At 35.0% G+C, this 21,161-nt stretch overlaps 1 long non-coding RNA gene across 2 annotated transcripts in view; it reads left to right on the forward strand.

Moving 5' to 3' along the window:
• LOC307176107 overlaps positions 1–12,011 on the forward strand; it is a 273,040-nt gene extending 261,029 nt beyond the window's left edge. For both annotated transcript variants that reach the window (XR_013824605.1, XR_013824606.1), the window contains one exon: positions 11,842–12,011. This is a non-coding gene — a long non-coding RNA (uncharacterized lncRNA). The remainder of the gene's footprint in view (positions 1–11,841) is intronic.
• Positions 12,012–21,161: the final 9,150 nt, after the last annotated feature.

Genomic DNA, 21,161 nt, shown 5'->3' on the forward strand with positions numbered 1-21,161 from the left:
TAGTGATGTGGTGGCAATGTATGGACGGAGGAGAAGCATTCAGTAGTCCTATGATAAGGTCTCAGTCATTTACTAAGTCTGTGCCCCTGAGCTGTGACTTAGAGAAGGGATTACCAGCATTATTTTTTCCTCCCATGTATATGAGACAGGACAACTAGATAGCTTGGAAGTTAGATATTTCCTTTCTCACAAGTTGGCTAGGTTCTGGTAAAGTATTTTCCCTTGACAGAAGAATTTTGTTAAGTTGAAAAAGTGTTCTGAACATATTTCAGAATGGTTGATTTTCCCCTCCTCCTGCCAGATGCTCAAGGAGAGTTCTATCTAATTTACACCCTGAGAACCTAGCAGGACTTCTGGAGTGAAAGCTCTGATAGTGTGAGAACCCTTCTGTGACTGAGCACCCTGGAGTTTTTACTTCTTGTGATTGTCCGCACCGATCTTCTAGCAATCCATCCATCATAGTCTGTGTTTCCATCCCAGTGCTGACTCCAGTGGCAGGCTCCTGCTCTTGGACTTCCGCTCTGATAAGCTGTGCTTCTCTGTATTCTTCTGTCTCTACAATTTTTGGGTTAACAATTTGTCAGACTGGAAACCAGAAGTCCTCAGTTTGCTTCTGCAATTCTAAAGTTGTGCTTTTAAAATCTATTGATGATGATATATAGGTTCACTGTCACCGTTGTATAATACTTCATTCTGTGAATGTATCCAATTTATTTATAATTAATTAATTAATTTTTAATCACGTTAATGAACATTTTGGCAGTTTCTAATTTTTTTTTTCAAAGTTGCCATGAACCTTCTTGTACCAGTTTCTTAGTGCATATATGAGAGCTTCTCTATGGTATATATATTCCCATAGGTAAACTTGCTGGACATCAGAGTATGAAAATTTCAACCCTGCCTAATTTCTCTTCCAACAACTAGTGGTATCAGAAAGAAACAAATTTCATCCCCAGTGTTCCATGTTCTAAGAAAGAAATTTCATGACCTCTCACTCAGTCCCTTAGTTCTCTGCCAGTGCCACCCATTGGCTGAATCAAACTTGAAGCTAATATCAAGGGAGCTTGGGTGATACAATCTTCAGGATTCAACCTTTTGGGACTAAAAACAGAGCAAAAAAACAGAGAAGAATGGATTTGGGAGACGAATGAAAGAAAACAACCAGAAGAACAGTTGTACCAATTTATACTTCCTTCAATAGTGTATAAGAATTTCGTTCACATTCCTGCCACATTTTTAAAAAATGATGATGTCATAATTTAAAACGTTTGTGAATTTAATGGTGGAATTTACCTTGGTTTTTTTTTTTGAATTTTATTTTATTTATTTTTTTATACAGCAGGTTTTTATTAGTTATCCATTTTCTACATATTTGTATATATGTCAATCCCAATCTCCCAATTCATCATTTACCTTAGTTTTCAATTTCCATTTTCCTAATTTTCAGTGTAATACAGCATCTTTTCATGTTTTGATCTATTTTTAAATTTGGAGTATACACATGTATATATACGTATATATATCAATAGTTAAACATCTTTCAATGATGTTTTGTATTTTTCAGTGTACAAGTTTTGCACTTCTTTTGTTAAATTTATCCTGAAGTATTTAATTCTTTTGCATGCAACTGTAAGTGAAATTATTTTATTAATTTCAGTTTCAGATTCTTCTTTTTTGGGTATAGAAATGCAACTTATTTCGTATATTTATCCTGTGCTATCAATGTACTAAAATTTAAATGGATAGTTTCTGCATCAGGTACTATACATCAAAGCATCAAAAATAAAAGCTTTTTGTAAGCTGAACCAATTCTAAATTATCATCCTCAATGCTCCAAATTTTAGAGTAAGGAGTGTGATTAGGTAAAGAAGACCGTATGATGCTAGAAAGAGCATGTTATTCTCTACGAGCATCATTTTTAAAAGCAGAATTGTCAGTTCAAATCCTCTGTAAATGTCTGTGAAGCAGTCAGATAGCTGTTTCTTTGCCTGTGCCAACATATTTTTCCCAAAATGAGGTGTCTGTATATTCAGCCAATCAAATAAACTGTCTGGCTGAACATCCTAAGGTGCTTTAAAATTCAGTAAATAATACTAATCACTTCCATTTCAGTATTGATATTAAAGGCCCTATTCATACCATTAAAAAAAGTGGAAGGCAGCTGTTCTGTGCTTTTCTTTAGAATATGTATGTGGAAGTCTGCTTGCATAATGAGAAATATGCCTGTATTCTGTGTTTATTTGTATTTGAGAGGTTTAGAGAAGGCATGGATAAAGACATACTAGTGACACAGGAACTTAACGAAAACACCTCTTTTGGCTCCAAGGGGGTGGCGTGGAGGAGGGGCTGTGGTGTGATCAGAAGTGGTTTCCATTTTTATAAGAATGTTGACTGCATCTGAGATACCTTGAAAATTTAATTGATTGATGTTGTTAAGTGCATGATTGTAAAAATCTCAGAAATGCTCAAATTTACTAAGCCTAATTACTTGATGCAGCAAAGACTTTCTAGATATGTACAGCATATGTTTAACTTAAATACTCAATTTTATGTTCATATTGATCTACTATAATGGTAGTAAAAATACATCCCACATTGAGAGATTTCTATTTAAAAATGTGCTTAATTTTTAAAAAATGATACCCTCATCTTTCTTCTGCACATACACCTCCTAAATTGTACTATTCCTTGACTGCAGTTGATATTTACTTTAAAACTCCAGCTTTAATTACAGATTACAGCTCTCATATCATTTGATCCCTATAAACACTGGTCCTTTTGGTGTTTCAAATAAAAGAGCATGATTTCCCAGAAACATAACTATCTGTCAGAAACCAAATTTTGATTTCTCTGAATTTTGTTTATTTACAGTCAAGAATCATTTACTTAAACTTCTTTTGAAAAGCACAAGCCACATTTTAATTGGATTTTGCCAGAACAAAGACTCAGTTACAATAAGAGTGAATTAAAATTCTTTACTAATTATTTTTGGGTTTTATATACACTTTGCCCTTTGGGGTGGGGGGGGAGTTGGAGTAGTTGCCCAAGTTCACTTGACTTTTATGAATCCTTTGTATAACTGCCCAAGCCATTTCTTCATCTTAGGTGGAAAAAAATCAATTCTATGAAAAAAAAGTTCTGACAAAATTTGCCAAGGATACCTTTGATAAATTAGGGAGGAAGTACAGCACAAATTACAGTTTATTTTTTCTTCCACTCTCTACACATGAATCTCAAATACTCTATTTCTCTCCCGGGCTATTGTCTCCCTTCATTCACTCACCCCACCATGCCCCCCCCCCACACACACCTGTCTCACACACAAACACATCCTTTCCTCACTATATAATGCAAGTATTTGAGCAACTTGTAAATTGCATTTTTAACTCACTGATCTTCAATCTTTAGCATGCTGATCTCACCCTTTAATATCCAAGCAAAATGCTCAAGCTTCCATTACGTGTGCCAGAGAAAGACCATGTTTACAAATACTTTGAGGGTGATTTATGTCCTGCTCTCGATTCTTACTTCTCATTCAATCATCAAACCCACTTGCAATCTCACCTCCTGAAGCTGAGATCTTGACTACCTCACTCACTTTGTCCCAAGGGTAGACACTTGCATTTCTCCTCATTCATCAAGGCACCACTGATACAAAGTTGTTTGGATAACAGATTTTTTTACTACAGGTTTGAAAATAACTAAAGATTATTCTAGAAGAGAGGAGCAAACAATTTCCAATTGAATATTTGGCATCACTTTTTCTAACTCATCCCACAAGTAAACTTTCAGTAAACCCTTCAGACACAACATTTCATATGTAACTGAGGTTTGCATCCCTACCCCGGCACTTTTTTCATCTCCCAGGATCAAGAACATTTCAAAATTCCTGTTGTATTTTATTTTCTTCATCAAAGTAATTACTCATCTAGCCTAACCGGGAGCTTCACTAAACAGTTTATCTCTTAGGATTGTTTATACCAACTTTGCCTTCTGCAGACTGTTAGCTTCCTGGAGGGGAGTTGTCTTGTCTTTTCATTCTCTTTTATGTGACACATAGCAGAGCCCCCCCGTGGATAAGGATATTAGCTTTTGCACAGCAAAGGAAACCATAAACAAGACCAAAAGACAACCCTCAGAATGGGAGAAAATATTTGCAAATGAAGCAACTGACAAAGGATTAATCTCCAAGTTTACAAGCAGCTCAATAACAAAAAAACAAACAACCCAATCCAAAAATGGGCAGAAGACCTAAATAGACATTTCTCCAAAGAAGATATACAGACTGCCAACAAACACGTGAAAGAATGCTCAACATCATTAATCATTAGAGAAATGCAAATCAAAACTACAATGAGATATCATCTCACACCAGTCAGAATGGCCATCATCAAAAAATCTACAAACAACAAATGCTGGAGAGGGTGTGGAGAAAAGGGAACCCTCTTGCACTGTTGGTGGGAATGTAAATTGATACAGCCACTATGGAGAACAGTATGGAGGTTCCTTAAAAAACTACAAATAGAACTACCATACGACCCAGCAATCCCACTACTGGGCATATACCCTGAGAGAACCATAATTCAAAAAGAGTCATGTACCAAAATGTTCATTGCAGCTCTATTTAAAATAGGCAGGACATGGAAGCAACCTACGTGTCCATCATTGGATGAATGGATAAAGAAGATGTGGCACATATATACAAAGGAATATTACTCAGCCATAAAAAGAAATAAAATTGAGTTGTTTGTAGTGAGGTGGATGGACCTAGAGTCTGTCATACAGAGTGAAGTAAGTCAGAAAGAGAAAAGCAAATACCGTATGCTAACACATATATATGGAATCTAAGAAAAAAAAAAAGGTCATGAAGAACCTAGGGGTAAGATGGTAATAAAGACACAGACCTACTAGAGAATGGACTTGAGGATATGGGGAGGGGGAAGGGTAAGCTGTGACAAAGTGAGAGAGTGGCATGGACATATATACACTACCAAACGTAAAATAGATAGCTAGTGGGAAGCAGCTGCACAGCACAGGGAGATCAGCTCGGTGGTTTGTGACCACCTAGAGGGGTGGGATAGGGAGTGTGGGAGGGAGGGAGATGCAAGAGGGAAGTGATATGGGAACATATGTATATGTATAACTGATTCACTTTGTTATAAAGCAGAAACTAACACACCATTGTAAAGCAATTATACTCCAATAAAAATGTTAAAAAAAAAGAAAAACGAAACTGGTATTTCCCTCTAATCAGTAAAATGACCTGCAGGCAGGCACTCCCCCCCAACCCCCCCAAAAAAGAAAGCTTTAAATAATGTACTTTTGCTAACTGGAAGTCTCTTGTTTTAAAATTCAGATACCTTATTTTTATTTTATTTTTTTATTTTTATTGGAGTATAATTGCTTTACAATGTTTTGTTAGTTTCTGCTGTACAATCAAATGAATCAGCTTCATGTATCCCTATGTCTCCTCCCTCTTGGACGTCCCTCCCACCCTCGCATCCATCCCACAGAGCACTGAGCTGAGCTTCCTGTGCTTTTAGCCTGTTCCAGCGAGCTATCTATTTTATGCATGGTAGTGTATATATGTCGATCCTAATCTCCCAGTTCATCCCACCCTCCCCTTCCCCCGCTGGGTCTACATGTCCGTTCTCTACATCTACGTGTCTATTCCTGCCCTGCAAATAGGTTCATCTGTACCATTTTTCTAGATGCCATATATATGCGTTAATATATGATATTTGTTTTTCTCTTTCTGGCTTACTTCACTCTGTATGACAGACTCTGGGTCCATCCACATCTCTACAAATGAATGAAGTGGTTAAGTAATAATAATGTCATCCACCAACATATGGCAAAATTAATATGGTTTATTATGTATTTTATAAGGGATATGTAATTTCATACCAATATGTATAAATACAGACCTTTTCCTCTAGCATGATTAAATACCTAGAGAAAGAACTTTTAACCACATGGGAAAAGTAAAGTAATATATCATCTTTATTGAGTTTTTGGGAGATACATATTTTTTTCATTCTGTAAGGTCTTCCTAAACTTAATGTGTAGTAGATCTGAGGCTGTAGCAATCTAGCATATACTATTTTCTGCATATTGCAATAAGCATGTTAGGTTCATCCTTGTTCTGAATTGTTAGAAATACTTAGCTGGACAAGTCTAAAAGGGTTAATCCAGTTACTAAGTTAACAAGAATTAAGGTCAGTGATTACATTATACATAGAAAAAAGTTGTCCCATTTGCAGAAATATGAAAGAATTGAGCTTTGAATCCTCACAAGCAACTGAATGATGCTTTCAGGAGTACATCTCATATGTATAAAATTTGTATAGACATTGTCATTAAAACCTCTAGTTCAGCAATTAAAACTATTTGCTTCATGGAAATGGACTTCACTCTGTGTGCTTTATGCTATTCTGAACATCTTAAAACTTTCTGAACACCCATCTTTTGATCTATAAAAATGATAGAGATTTTAAGGCACAGCAGAGAAAAGGTAGAGCATTTTAGGAGAACTGTAATCTTCCAAATGTCTCTTTTTGTTAAAGCAACTATAAATGTTTTAGAAAACACAATGTTTTAGAAACCCTTTGTAAGGACTGCTGAGTATCTATATGTTATCTATGTCTTCACTCTAAAAGAAAAATAAAAATCAATGATATATAAAAATAACTTGGAAAAGATCCATGAGAAAATTAAATTTAGTATCTTCTAACTTCTCCTAAAGAAAGAAAATCAAGCCTGAATAATTTTGTATGAGAATAAGTGGGATAGAAATATCAACTTAACTAATGTGTTTTGGTCACAGCCTTCACCAAAAAATAATAAGTTTTGCATTGTATCTATGTCCTGACAAATAATTCTGACTCTCAGTTCCATCCCTGTATAAGAGATCCAGAGGATTCATCTAAAGGGCTATGTATATCTTTTAAAGCAACCGAAAGAAGTATTCAAATGTTTAGATGAACATTTGGAAGTCATGAAATATTATTATTTATTCAAAATTAATAATCAAATGTCAATGACTCAGCATTGAACAGGACTTGTAGTTCACAGTGTGTAACTTACTAAAAGTTACTAGAAAGACACAATTTATTGTGTTTCCTGAGAAGAACATCAGTCATGGAGGCCTGAGAACTTTTGTGTGTGGTAGTAAATTTTTAAAGGTGACATAACTTGGCATATATAAAGCAGACATATTATGAACTATTTCTTCTATAGAGTCATAGGAAATTGAAAAGTAAAAAAATATATATAAAAGATAGACCTGGGCTTCTCTGGTGGCGCAGTGGTTAAGAATCTACCTGCCAATGCAGGGGACATGGGTTTGGGCCCTGGTCCAGGAAGATCCCACATACCGCAGAGCAACTAAGCCTGTGCACCACAACTACTGAGCCTGTGCTCTAGAGTCCACGAGCCACAACTACTGAGGCTGCGAGCCACAACTACTGAAGCCCACGTGCCTAGAGCCCGTGCTCTGCAACAAGAGAAGCCACCGCAATGAGAAGCCCGCGCACCATAAGGAAGAGTAGCCCCTGCTCACGCAACTAGAGAAAGCCCATGTGCAGCAATGAAGACCCAATGCAGACAAAAAAAAGAAAAAGATAGACCTATCTTTAATAACAGCGGCCTCATAGGATAGTGAAGACATAAATAGATCTGAAGCAGATAAAGAGGAGAAGCAGAAGCCGGGGAGAGGGAGAGAGAAGGGAAAAGGAAGTTGATATCTGTTCTATGGACAGTTATTGAGTGTCTACACCAGGCTAGCCATCATGCTGGGCACTGGCATACACCACAAATAAGACATGCATGCTTCTTGCCTTCAAGGAACTTACAGGCCAACAGTAAAGGCTAACATGTAAATAAGTAATTACAATGCAATGAAAATGAATGCTACAATAAGATTATACATAGAATACTATAGAAACACTGAGAAGAAAGCAACCGGCAGTTATCATCTGGCTCAGCGTAAAGTCACAGGAGAGGATTCTAGCAAAGACACATAAGGTTCTTTCTATTTTTGGTTCTCTATATTTCTCCTTTTTAAAACTATTTCTATAGCAAGGGAGGAAAATGAACAAGAGAAATGAATTTATCCACGGCAAGAGGTAGGATAATTCCTCCAACACATAAATAAGAAATTTCCCTTTTTGAGTCCACTGACTTCTTCCCAGAAGAAGTAATTTTATTTACGTAGTTCATCCTGAAGTAATTCTACAAGGAAGCAGGTTCTTTTAAAATGAGATAAAATATTGGCAATAAGAAATATCAACACTCACTGGAGGCAAGAAATTGTTTTTCATCCTTTTCTCCGTTGGCAGGTGGTGTCCCACGCACATTACCTACGGAAATGCGAATGCTGTGTGACTTTAGATGCCAGACGAAGTGGTGATGTCAGCACTTAGGGTGGTCAAACATTAGTCTACTCACCAAGAATGCTCAAGTGCCAGATCCTTGTGGAATTCTTCTAAGTTATCCTCACTCCACATGAGTTTCTAATTCTTCCATCAATCATGCTTTCTCATTTTAAACGGTTTTCCCTTTGAAGAGGATTTGGGTGCAATCTTTGGGACAAGGTTGTTGGGAAGTTCATTATTTTATTGTCCTTCCTACACTTCTTTGTCTGCCTTGGGCCACTTGTAGCCAAACACTGTTTCAAAAAGACTCTACATAGGCAGTGATGTGTACTTCCCATTGCAGACATAAGGTTAGTTCGACCCATTATTGGTGATGTTAAATTTGATCACTTGTTTACGATGATGAACGCCAGATCTTTCCATTGTAATGACACATTTTCTTTTTGTAATAAATGCATAATATCTATGGATGGTCCCATAGTGATAGTGTGACCTCTTCCCAACAATCTTTCACTTCGCGGTGTTACCATTTGTCAATAACCCTTTCCTGAACCATTTTTACTGCATGTTGCAAACTAGCGCTCTCTAATCCGATCATCCATTCTGCATGTATTATCTGGCAGTCTTCAGTAGAGAAAAGATTTAGTCTCTGTCTCACCACTCAAATACACATTCTATGAATATCACTGTGAACTCATGGATTCATTTCTGTTCAATATGTTCCAATACATCAGTATCATTAGTTTGCTGCTCATATTGCTCTGAATTTGACCAGTGAGAGTTCTGATAAGTCACCTCCTAGGTCCCTTTGACATATCTCGGTTAATCTTTGATTACTTTCTATTCTGTTTCACCTTGCATGTTCTCTGCTGCAGCCCTGGTATTAGACATTTCTTTAAAAAAAATTAAATTCTTTAATATGGTGAATTTCATTATTAATTTCCTAATATTAAACCATCTTTGCACTCCTAGAATAAATTCCACAGGGCTATTTTTCAACCTGTTCTTTGCTAATATTTTATATAGTATTTTTACTTCAATATTTGTGAGTAAATTTGGTGTATGGTTATCCATTTTATGCTATATTTATCAGGTTTTAAAATCCGTGTTACACTTGATCCATATAAAGAATTTGAAAGCTTTCCTTCTTTTTCATATGAATCTGGAACCATTTAAATAACATTGGGGTTAACTATTCTATGAAAGATTATTAGAATTCTCCTGTAAAACCACCTGGGCCTAGTTTTTTTTTTATTATTATTATTTTCTAGCTGGAAGGTGTTAGGTATTTCACTGATAATTTTCATTATTTATTCTATGAATATTTGTTTAATTGTTCTATTTTTACTGAAGTCAATTTTAGTAACTTTACTTTTCTAAAAAATTGTCTATTTCTTGCAGTTCTAAAATTTATTTTCATAACACTGTCTAAAGCAGACCTCTATGAATTTTGATATCTCTGTTTCAATTATTATTTATCATTTGTGTGTACTAGTATTCATTACTTTAGCTATTGGTTTGGTTATTTTGCCATTTTTTAAAAGAAATAAAATTTTAATTTATGTATCAATAAAAGTGCTAGTTAGTGCCCTCTGGAATGATTTTATTTACCTAACAGGTGCAATCTGCAGTCTGAAAAGCATTGCTTCAAGATCTAGTCATTAGTCTTAAAAGCTGGAAATTTAGCACATGCCTGCAACATTTTTGAAAGCTAAGATGTTTGGAGGATGTACTCTTGAGGTGCAAAAATTCTCTCTGTTCCAAGTCAGTTATTTTGGGGAGTCCAAGGATGGGCTCTAATGTCTAGTGTGTGTGTGTGTGTCTCCTTAATATAGTTTAATTCTGAGCCCAGAATATACCTTAAAGTGAGGGGATCATAACTGATTCATCTACAACTTTGCATTAAAACCTAACCTATTTCAAACCAATGAGAATCTAAAGAGAGTTTGCTTTATCATCATTTTAAAAGCACAGTTGATACATTGATAATTGGCCTTCTACCCACCCTCTATTTGGCTACAGATATATGTTTAGCTCTTCTAGCTCCTATTAAATCTTTGACAACTACAACCTAGGAGATTTGAGGAAGAAAAGAAATGTGGGTCTACTTCTATGCGCAGCAACTGTGGTTTTCACCTACACCAGTCACTTTGCCATTGTTTGCTGAGCCCAAACACCGTCTTCAAAAAGGGCCTCCACTGAAGTTTGGGTATCAGTAGAGCAAAATGTCTAAAAGGTCACTTCTAATAATGATAAAAATGAAGTTAAATGTACTTTAGAGCTTTTATAATCTTGGCACTCAAGGCAAACTACAGGGAACATGCATGCAGTCAGCTGACATTCCTATCTGGTAATACACCAAGTGTTTAATGAATCGCAATGGTAGTCAATAAAGTACAAGGCAAAGTTCTAGAGAAAGACAGAAAGAGAGAAAAAGAAGCTAAGGGTGAGCAGCATTGCTTATCCATTAACAGTCCTTCAGCTATCCAGAACCATGGCAACCTCAGCATAGTTCCAGAATTATGCATCTTTTCATTGCTTCTCACTAACTCTTAGGCTTATTGCCTATAAAGTCAGTCTTTTGCTATAAGAACATATCTCTCAATTTTTCATTTCTATGTCTCTTCTTACTTGTTTCCTTTTTTTTTTTTTTTTTACCTCTTACCTACCTTGCAAATAAAAGAAAATATGCTCATGAATGGGAAATTAAATTCAGGACTAAATGTTAAATTTCTCTGGCTTTTACATTCTTACAAGTATTACTTAGCAATAAGAAGTCACTTAAAATGAATGAGCCTGATTTAATTTGGCAAAGCTTAAGGCCTATAAAATTAAGTGGGTTTTTATCACCCTACATTCTTAGCCTCTTTTCATTCTGCCATGGAATTAATGTTTTACCTTAGGTGGAACTATAGCAAAATATTTTTTAAAAGAATGGTTTTATTTTATTTTCCTCTGCTTTTCCACTTAAACTACAATTTGCCACACTATTATTAAGTTTACATAAAAATCAGAGTTAAAATATTTCTTTATTGTGTTAATCAATTTTCTATACAAAATAATTTTCCTGAAGTACCCCAGAGAATAAAGCACAGTTATTTTTATTCAAAGTAAATAATATTCTTAGAAAAAATAGCCTTATTTTAAGATCTAGGTCTCATAAGTTTTATTGATATCAGAATATGATGAATTCCTTTATAATAAAATGAAAATATTTTGCTTCTTTATATAGTCACATTCATTACAAATTGATTTTTCTGGTTATATATTTTTCAACAGTTATCAAAATTTCCTTTGAAAAACTATTTTTTTCACTTTTATTCCTGCATCAAAATTCATTAGAGAAATACAGCATCAGTATTTGGCAATCAGCATTTCTTCTACATGTGTTTTAATGGGTAAGATAAAAATCAATTCAGGGGCTTCCCTGGTGGCACAGTGGTTGAGAATCTGTCTGCCAATGCAGGGGACACGGCTTCGAGCCCTGGTCCGGGAAGATCCCACATGCCGCGGAGGAACTAAGCCTGTGTGCCACAACTACTGAGCCTGCGCTCTAGAGCCCGCAAGCCACAACTACTGAAGCCTGTGCACCTAGAGCCCGTGCTCTGCAACAAGAGAAGCCACAGCAATGAGAAGCCCGTGCACCGCAATGGTGAGTAGCTCCCGCTCACCACAACTAGAGAAAAGCCCGCACATAGCAACGAAGACCCAACGCAGCCATAAATAAATAAATAAATTTATTAAAAAAAAATCAATTCAGATATAATTATGTGTGGGAAATAGTGCAAAATGGCAAACAAATTTTGCAAAAATAACATGTTTATTTTTCAATTTAATAAATGAGATCTGAAACAAAGAGTAAATAATTTTAAAAAGTACCCACAGAGCAATCTTCAAGATAAAATTTTTCCTTAGATCTCCCAAGTGTGATTCATTTAGACATGTGATGTGCTATATTTAGCTAATATAATTCATAAGATAATCACAAATGATTTATAGCCTTTTAAATAAATAGAATTATGTATATGCATATTTATATGAATAATGCCAGGCAGACATAGACATAATAACAATTCAATATTGAATGAAAACGTGTTAACCGATTTGTTACATATTTACTTCCTGCCACCATTATATATGACTATACTGCATTGAGACGGTAAGTTTCTTTGAGATCATACGGACAGACCACCTCCAATGACAGATGTGTAATTTGAGGGCCAGTGGTTTTGAAGATGTGATCTGAGAGTGTTCAGGTGGGTGCCAGCCCAGGGGTGGGATGAAGCCAGTGGAGACCTGCTTTCTAGGGTGTTGGATTAAAGCTCTCGGGGAAGGACCCCGCAGCCAGGCATTTCACAAGTTGGTCTAAGGTAATGGGAGTGGTCAGTAATGCAGTGAAAGGGCCCAGGAGTATACAGTCTGATGAGTGTCTTGATTTTGACCATATGGAGGCCTCTGGTAATGTTAGTGAGGGTAATTTCAGTGAGTTAGCTTAAGAACTATGTGGCAAGGGATGAACGGGCATAGAGGCAGTAGTACCAATAAATGTACACTCAATATAGCATCTAGAGGGAAATATAAGATCAATGAAGATGAGCTTTTACAATCTAAATTTTTAACCAAACTTTTTATTTTTACGTTCACATGCAATTATAATTAAGAAAACAGAGATATCCTGTGTACTTTTTACCCAGTTCCCCAGTGGAGACATCTTGCAAACCTGGTGGTAATAGTATATTACATTGTAGTATGTAATGTATCTTTGACATGGTCAAGATACATTACAGTCCCATCAGAACAAGGATCACTTATGTTGCCCTTGAAGACCCATCACACCTAATTTCCACACCCCCACTCCTAACAACTAGTCTGTTAACCGTTTCTACAATTTTGTTATTTCAAAAACATAAGTAGTATCCTACAGTACGAGATCTTTGGAATTGGTTTTTTCCACTAAGCATAACTCTCTGGAGATTCATCAAGCTTTTAGGTGTATAGATAGTTCATTGTTTTTCATTACTGATTAGTATTTCTTTGTCTGACTCTACCACAGCTGGTATAACCATTTTTCCTTTGAAGGACACCTGTGTTTTTTTAGTTTTTGGCTATTACAAATTAAGCTGCTATTAACATTCACGTACAGGTTTTTGTGTGAACTTACATTTTTCATTTCTATGGGATAAATGTCCCAGAATGAAATTGCTGGGTCACGTGATAGCTGCATATTTAGTTTTACAAGAAACCACCAGCTGTTTACCAGAGTGGCTGTACCATTTTATATTCCTACTAGTAATATATGCATTATATGTTAATTCACTGCATCCTTGCCAACTTTGGCTGGTGTCTCTGTATTTTTATTAGCCATTTAGATAGGTGTGTAATGATATATTGTGGTCGATTTGCATTTCTCTAATGGTGGATGATAATGAACATTTTTCATGTGTTTTTTTGACACCTGTATGTCCTCTTTAGTAAATGGCTCTCATGACTTTTGCCCATTTTGTAATTGTGTTTTTTCTCTTACTATTGAACATTGAACATTTATGTATTCTAGGTACTAGTCCTTTGTGAGGTATATGGCTTGGAAATACTGTGTCCCAGTCTGTAGCTTTTTTTCATCCTCTTATCAGGGTATTTTAAAAAACAAAAGTTTTTAATTTTGATGAAGTCTAATTTATGAAATATTCCTTTTATGAATCATGATAAAGAACTCTCTATCATGGAGTCTAAGAACTCTTTTCTTAGCCCTAGATCACAAAGATTTTCCTTTTTTTTCTGAATATTTTATATGTCTACATTTTACATTTAAGTCTTTGATGCATTTTGAATTAATTTTTGTAAAAGGCGTGAGGTGGAGGTTGAGATTCATTTTTTAACCTATGAATGTCCAATTGCTCCAGTACCATTTGTTGAAGTCTGTACTTCCTCCACTGAAATGCTTTTTCACTTTTGTCAAAAATCTACTGGAAATATTTGGCAGGTCTATTTCTTGGGTCTCCAGAACCTGTGTGTATTCTTAGGCCAGCATCAAACTTGATTGATAACTATAGCTATACAGCTTTAATATTGGCTAGAATAATTTCTCCCTTTTTTTCCCCAAGACTATTTTATGTATTCTAGGTCCTTGCATTTCCACATAAATTAAAAAATAAAATTGTCTATATCTACCAAAACCCTTGCTGGAATTTTGATAGGAATTAAGTTAAACGTATAGGTAAATTTGGGGAGAAAATTAACGTCTTTATTACTGAGTCTTCTAAGCATGAGCATGGTAAGTCTCTCCGTTAAATTAGGTTCTTTGATTTCTTGCATCTGTAGTTTGTAATTGTCAACATACAGCTCCTTGTATGTGTTTTGCTAAGTTTATATCTGAGTATTTTATTTTCTTTTGAATGATTGAAATGGTATTTATTTTTAAATTTTGATTTACATATGCTTATTATTAGTATACAGAAATCCAACTGATTTTCATGTGTTGATCCTGTATCCTGAAATCTAGCTGAGCTAAGATATTATTTCCATGAAGGTTTTTTGGGTAGATTCTTTGAGATTTTCTATGTAGACAGTCATGTCACTGGCAAAAAGGGACAATTTTTTTCCCCTTTCTAATCTACATGTCGTTCATTAATTTTTCTTCCTTTATTACTGGTTTGAACTTCCAGTAATATGTTGAATAAGATTGGTAAGAGTGTACATCCTTACCTTGTTCCCAATCACAGAGAGAATGAATTTCATCTTTGACCAAGTACCATGTTAGCTGTAGGTGTCTCATAAATATGTTTATCAAAATTTGGCAAGGTCCCCTCTATTCTTAGTTTGCTGAAAGTTTTGCTTTTTAAAAATCACAAATGGGAATTTAATTTTGTCAAATGTATTTTCTGTGTCAACTGATATGATTATATGGTTTTTCTTCTTAAGTATATTGATACAGTGAACTACATTGATTAACATCTGATTATTGAACCAGCCTGCATACCTGGAATAAATCCCATTTGGTCTTGGTGTATAATTATTGTTATACATTGCTGGACTGGATTTGCTAATACTGTGTTTAGTATTTTTGGGTCTGAGTTCATAAGAGATATTGGTCTTCAGTTTTTTGCCTTTTTGTGCTGTTATTTGTCTGGTCTTGTTAGCTGGGTAATACTGGTCTCATTAAATGAGTTGAGGAGTGTTCCCTTCTATTTTATAGAAGAGGTTGTATAAAAGTTTTTAAATACTAGTAGAATTCTCCAGGGAAACCATCCAAACATGGAGGTACCCTTTTTGAGAGTTTTCACTATACATTCAATTTTTCTTTTAATGCTTATAAGACTGTGCAGGTTCTCTATTTTCAGTTGGCTGAGTATTTAAAGGTTGCACTTCTCAAGAAATTGGTCCATTTCTTATAAGTTGTTAAGCTTGTGAGCGTAAAGTTTCTCATTGTATTCCCTTATTGTTCTTTTAATAACTGCAGAATCTGTAGTGATATCCAGTATTTCATATTGATGTTTCATGCATTCTGTCTTTTTGTTTTTGTCAATCTTGCTAGCCATTTATTGATTTTATTGATTTTTTTAAGAAATCATTTTTTTGTTCCATTAATATTCTGTATTGCTCCTGTTATCAATTTCATTGATTTCTGCTTTTATTTCCTTCCTTCTTCTTGCCTTGGGCTTATTTTGTGCTCTACTCTTTCTAGTTTCTTGAGGTCAGAACTAAGATTTTTATTTTGAGACTTTTCCAGTTTTCTAAATAAGCATTGAGTGCTACAAATGTTTCCCTTACCACTGTTTCAGCTGTGTAACACTTATTTTGATATGTTGTATTTTTATTTTCATTTAATTCTACTTATTTTCAAAATTTCCTCTGAGATTGTCTCTTTGACCCATGGATTATTTACAGGTTTGCTGTTTATTTTCCAACTGTTTGGAGATCTTCCTGTTGTCTTTCTGTTACTGATTTAGAGTTTTATTCCATGATGGTCAGAGAACATACTCTGTATGATTTTCATTATTTTTGATTTATTGAACTTATTTTATGGCCAAGGTTATGTTCTATTTTGGAGAATGTTCTATGGAAGTTTGAAAAAATTTGTTTTCTGCTGTTGTAGGCTGGAGAGTTTTATATGTGCCAACTGGGTCTTGCTAATTTTTGCTGTTCAGATCTTTTATAGCTTTGCTCATTTTCTGCCCATTAGTTCCATCAGTTGTTGAGAGAGGAGTGTTGATTTCTCCAGCCATAACTTTGGATCTATTTCTCCCTTCAATCATCTCAGTTTTTTGCTTAATATAATTTGAGGTTCTGTATTTGATGCATATAAATTATGGGGTTTTTTGTTTTCCTGGCAGATTGATACTTTTATCATTAGGTAATATCCCTCTTTATCTCTAGTAATTTTCTTTGTTCTGAGGTCCACTTTATTTAGTATTGATTTAACTACTCCTGCTTTTTAAAAAATTAATATTTTTATGATTATCTTTCTCCAAACTTTTACTTTCACTCTACCTGGGCAGGATGGGGTTACTCTATCTTGACAGAATGAAAGTCTCTGCAATTACTTTTGAAATAAGAGAGATTAAGCATATTTACACTTGATAGAAATAGAGATTGGAGGAAGAGAAGAAAGAATAGATGATGGAGTAAAGTACATGAGTAGTAATAAGGGGTTAGGATATCTGTTTATCCTGGGTAACGAAGTTCAAACTTATTGCCTGAAGGTCTTGATTTTTCTCATGGATGTAGAAGGGAGATCTTCTTCTGAGAGTGGGGGATAGAGGAAAGGATAGTTTTGAGAAGAGAAGCATAGGCTTGGAAAACCATAGAAGAAGAGAAGACATAGCTGATAAAGAACTCTTTAGAAAGAGTTCCTAGCAGTATGAAGGCTGAAGTCAGAGTCTCCTGTTTACATGGACCTGTGGTTCATTTCCATCAGTCCAGGTGTAGGAGTGAAGAAGTGACAATGTTTGGACTGATCCAATGCTGAGGTGTAGTGGAGATATAGGTGTAACAAAAGGAAGAGGAGAAAATAAACATTGATGGTATCTTGTTGAACTCTTTCTGAAGTCACTGTCTATTCAATGATTACAACTGCCATTAGTTTAACCAATGGTCTTTGCAGGGTAGTGTTACCATGCTCTTTACAGACATGGAGGCTTAGGCAAGAAAAATCACTTGAGGCAGATTTGGAAAGGTCTTAAAGGAAACTGTTAATGAGGGCAGACTGTACACTCTCTTCAAATTATTTTCTTGCATTTCTCTTATCCTTTATTTAGAATTAAATTATGAAAGAGAGGAATAATTCATTATTTATTTATTCAATACAGATTTAGATTGACTTCTGAAATATGCAAAAGTGGCTTGAAATAGTCCTTATATTTAAGGAAAGATGTATTTATGGTAAGAAATGAAAATAGGAATTTGGATCCATTTCAGAATAAAATAAGAGTTTATGTAGTATATTTTCATACCTATGTAAACACAGTATATGAACAAAGACATAGTAAAATAATTTAATGGTCAATAATTATTTGCTGAATTACTGAGAATGTGATTTTGGAGACAGAATCTAGATAACACAAGGTTTTATTATTTTCCTTTTTCATTAAATGAATGCTTTCTATATTTTTACATTTAAATCTCTTGCTGTTATAACTCTTCACAGAGGTCTTTCTTAATGGTCTTTAATTTTTCTATTTTATGTTTTGAAGTAATGGCTTATCTAGCAGCAAGAAAACAACTGTAATAAATGATAGAAAAGCACTTATTGGCATATTGGGTTCTTATTTGGTAATGTAGACGAGGGTTTACAGTTCAGGGATTTTTCTCTTAGTGAAATATGGTCTGGATACTAGTGATTCTTTTGGTTATTATTGTAGGTTTGTATGAGCTATTTTAAAGTCAAGAATCTATTGTGCTCACAATACAACTTTCTGTATTTTCTTACTCTTGTGTTTCTTTTTCCATAGAATGGGAGCAGTATTTTGTCTGAAAGAAAACAAATTTTAACTCTCTGAGGCAGGAATCAAGTTAAAACCTTGAAGAACAAAACTATATAACTGGTCAAAGTCTAACCTTGCCTTTTCAAGTATATGATCTCAATTTCTTTAAAGGAATAATTTAAAAATAAGCAATTTTGGGTACTTTGTTTTTCCAACCCCACTTTATAAACCGGAAAAAAAAAATAGCAGACCCTTTAGTTTAACTTATAGTCATTGTGTTGATAAGCCTAAGTAAATTATGGTTATTATAGCAAAACTGTATTATTGTAGGCATTAATAAAACTTAAAAATTTATTAATGTTAGGAATGAATACAGTTCCTCTAGTCATCACATTATCAATACTTACACTACATTTAGAATTGTTATTTTCCATTTATATTTTCACCCAGGTAATCAAATGAAGGCATTTTTAATAACTTATTTTGCAGAACAGGCTGATTTATTATGGCAAATGTAATTTCCCATCCTACTCGAAGATCCATTTCATATTACACAAAGCGTTTGAACACTGAGTTAGTGCAAGATAGTAATAGCATGAAGATAATGTTTTTCTATAGGAGAAAAGAATGCAAGCTTTTCTATGTTATTCTGTAGAGGTCACATATGAGTTTTTATATTACCAACCTTCCCTAACAATGTCACAATGCCGTTACAAACTACTTTCTGTCTAGCTTTTCTTTTTAATGGGCAAAGAAAACTGGATACTTGTGTTAGTTTGCAAGGACTGCTGTAACAAAGGACCACAAACTGGGTGGTTTAAACAATAGAAATTTATTGTATCATAGTTCTGGAGGCTAGCGGTCTCAGATCAAGGCGTTGAAAGATGGGTTTCCTCTGAGGGCTGTGATGGGAAATTCTATTCCAGACCCTCTCTCTTTGGTTTGGAGATGGCCTTCTCACTGGGTCTTCACTTTATCTTCCCTCTGTGCTTGTCTGTGTCCAATTTTTCTCTTCTCACAAGAGCACCAATCATACTGGACTAGGTCCCACTTTAATGAGTTCATTTTAACTTGGTTACCCCTGTAAAGACTCTATATACAAATAAGGTCACATTCTGAAATACTAGGTGTTAGGACGTCGACATATAAGTTTGGGGCGAGGGGAACACAATTCAACCCTTAACATTTGCTTTTGCTCTGTTTTGTCCTGTCTCCTTGTAAGTAGTTGGTAGGCCTTCTGTAATAGGATTGTCCAAAGGATCAGAGCAATTCAATGCAATTCAAACATTTATTGAGCATTTACTCAGCAATAGAGATATGCTAGTTTCCAGAATCAAATGATTTTATAACAAATAAGAAAAAAATATCCGCACATCTCAAATGTGGTTTCAGAGACAAAGAAAACCTGTTAAAATATAAAATAATACGTGCCATGTTAAAGTGATCTACAGGTGCTCTGGTCAAAGAGAGGAGAAAATACATGATTCATTTTGGAGATGCTCAGTGTTAGGAAGAGCCTCACAAAGGAGATTATGTACAGAATGAAGTGGGGAGTGGTGAGAAGATAAGTTTTAGGGAGATATTAATAAGGTTGTCCTCCGTGATTCCAGCCAAGTTTAAGCTTTGTACATCTATTTTTAAGACACTTGGTTCCCTCTACTCTAGGGTGTGGTCTAGAAGAATGTTGCTTGACAAAAAACATTTGTCGAGTTCTTTATGTGTGAGAAGGATTGTGTTAGATGCTGGGAAGTACAAAGATGAACATAATGCTGTTCTGGCACTGCAAAAGCTGGGATGTGTCCACTCCAAGCATTCTCTGAGATACTTACACCTTTATGGACTGTTAAGGCTGCCACCTACACCAACGCCATTTCCCCCAGAATAGTATAAATGGGCTTTTATTTTTTGCCCTAAAAAATAAATTGCTAACTTTTCCCTCCCCTCCTGTACAGGTATTAATCATTCAAGCTTCAGTGTTAAAAGGAAAGCATTTATTTACTGGGTCAGTGAGCACTGAAGCAAATTGTTAGATTTTGAAACCCATTGTCAAGTGTGTTGGAAGCATAATTTACTCTCATATGCTCAATTTTGGGAGATCCTGGGCTTTTAAAAATCACTAGGGTTTCTCTGACAAAGTCTGTTAGATTGTAGAAAAGATCTTTCAGAACACGAGAGGAGGTTAGTGTCTCAGCTGTATGGTAAAATGGCCTTTTTTTGTCAAACAGAGTTGATTTCATTTATGACTCAATGTGAAAAGACAGGTTCCTAAAGAAAGTTTCCACATTTTCATACTGTTCATAAATATTTTAACTTGATTTTACTTAGTGCCCAAATGAATAGCCCATGAAAGGAATGATTTTCAACCATTAATTGTCAGAAATTTTAAACCCTTTGTAAGAGCCAACGAATGCAGCATTATTATGAATCATAAGAAATCTTAGCAAGATGCATTTCCATTGTCATCGAAGTAGTTAAAGCCAGTGAGGCAGGACTAAATTGTTGTGACATTTTCCCAGCCCCACTATTACCTGTCAAATTGGAAAAAAATCAAGGCATCAGGACAAGCTCACGTATTGATGTGCTCACTCTTGTTATTAATTGAAGTAAATGGATAAGCTTGTCCATCAACAATAACAAACACATCTGCTCACTGTAAAAAAAAAAAAAAAATCTCCTTAACCTTCTGTCTCTTAAAGTTCCCTGGGATTTGAAAAATGCTTCGTTCTCTATTCAAGAACCATGATGACTATTGTGTTTGTTCTACACTTTTTTTAATTTGCTGACAAAGTGAAATATGGAATACCGTATTAGCTTATTTCATGTCTGGCTCACAACGGATTGAGTTATATAAAGTAGGACATGGACA

Source organism: Stenella coeruleoalba (assembly GCF_951394435.1).
Source record: "Stenella coeruleoalba genome assembly, chromosome: 17".
NCBI classification, from domain to species: Eukaryota; Metazoa; Chordata; class Mammalia; order Artiodactyla; family Delphinidae; genus Stenella; species Stenella coeruleoalba.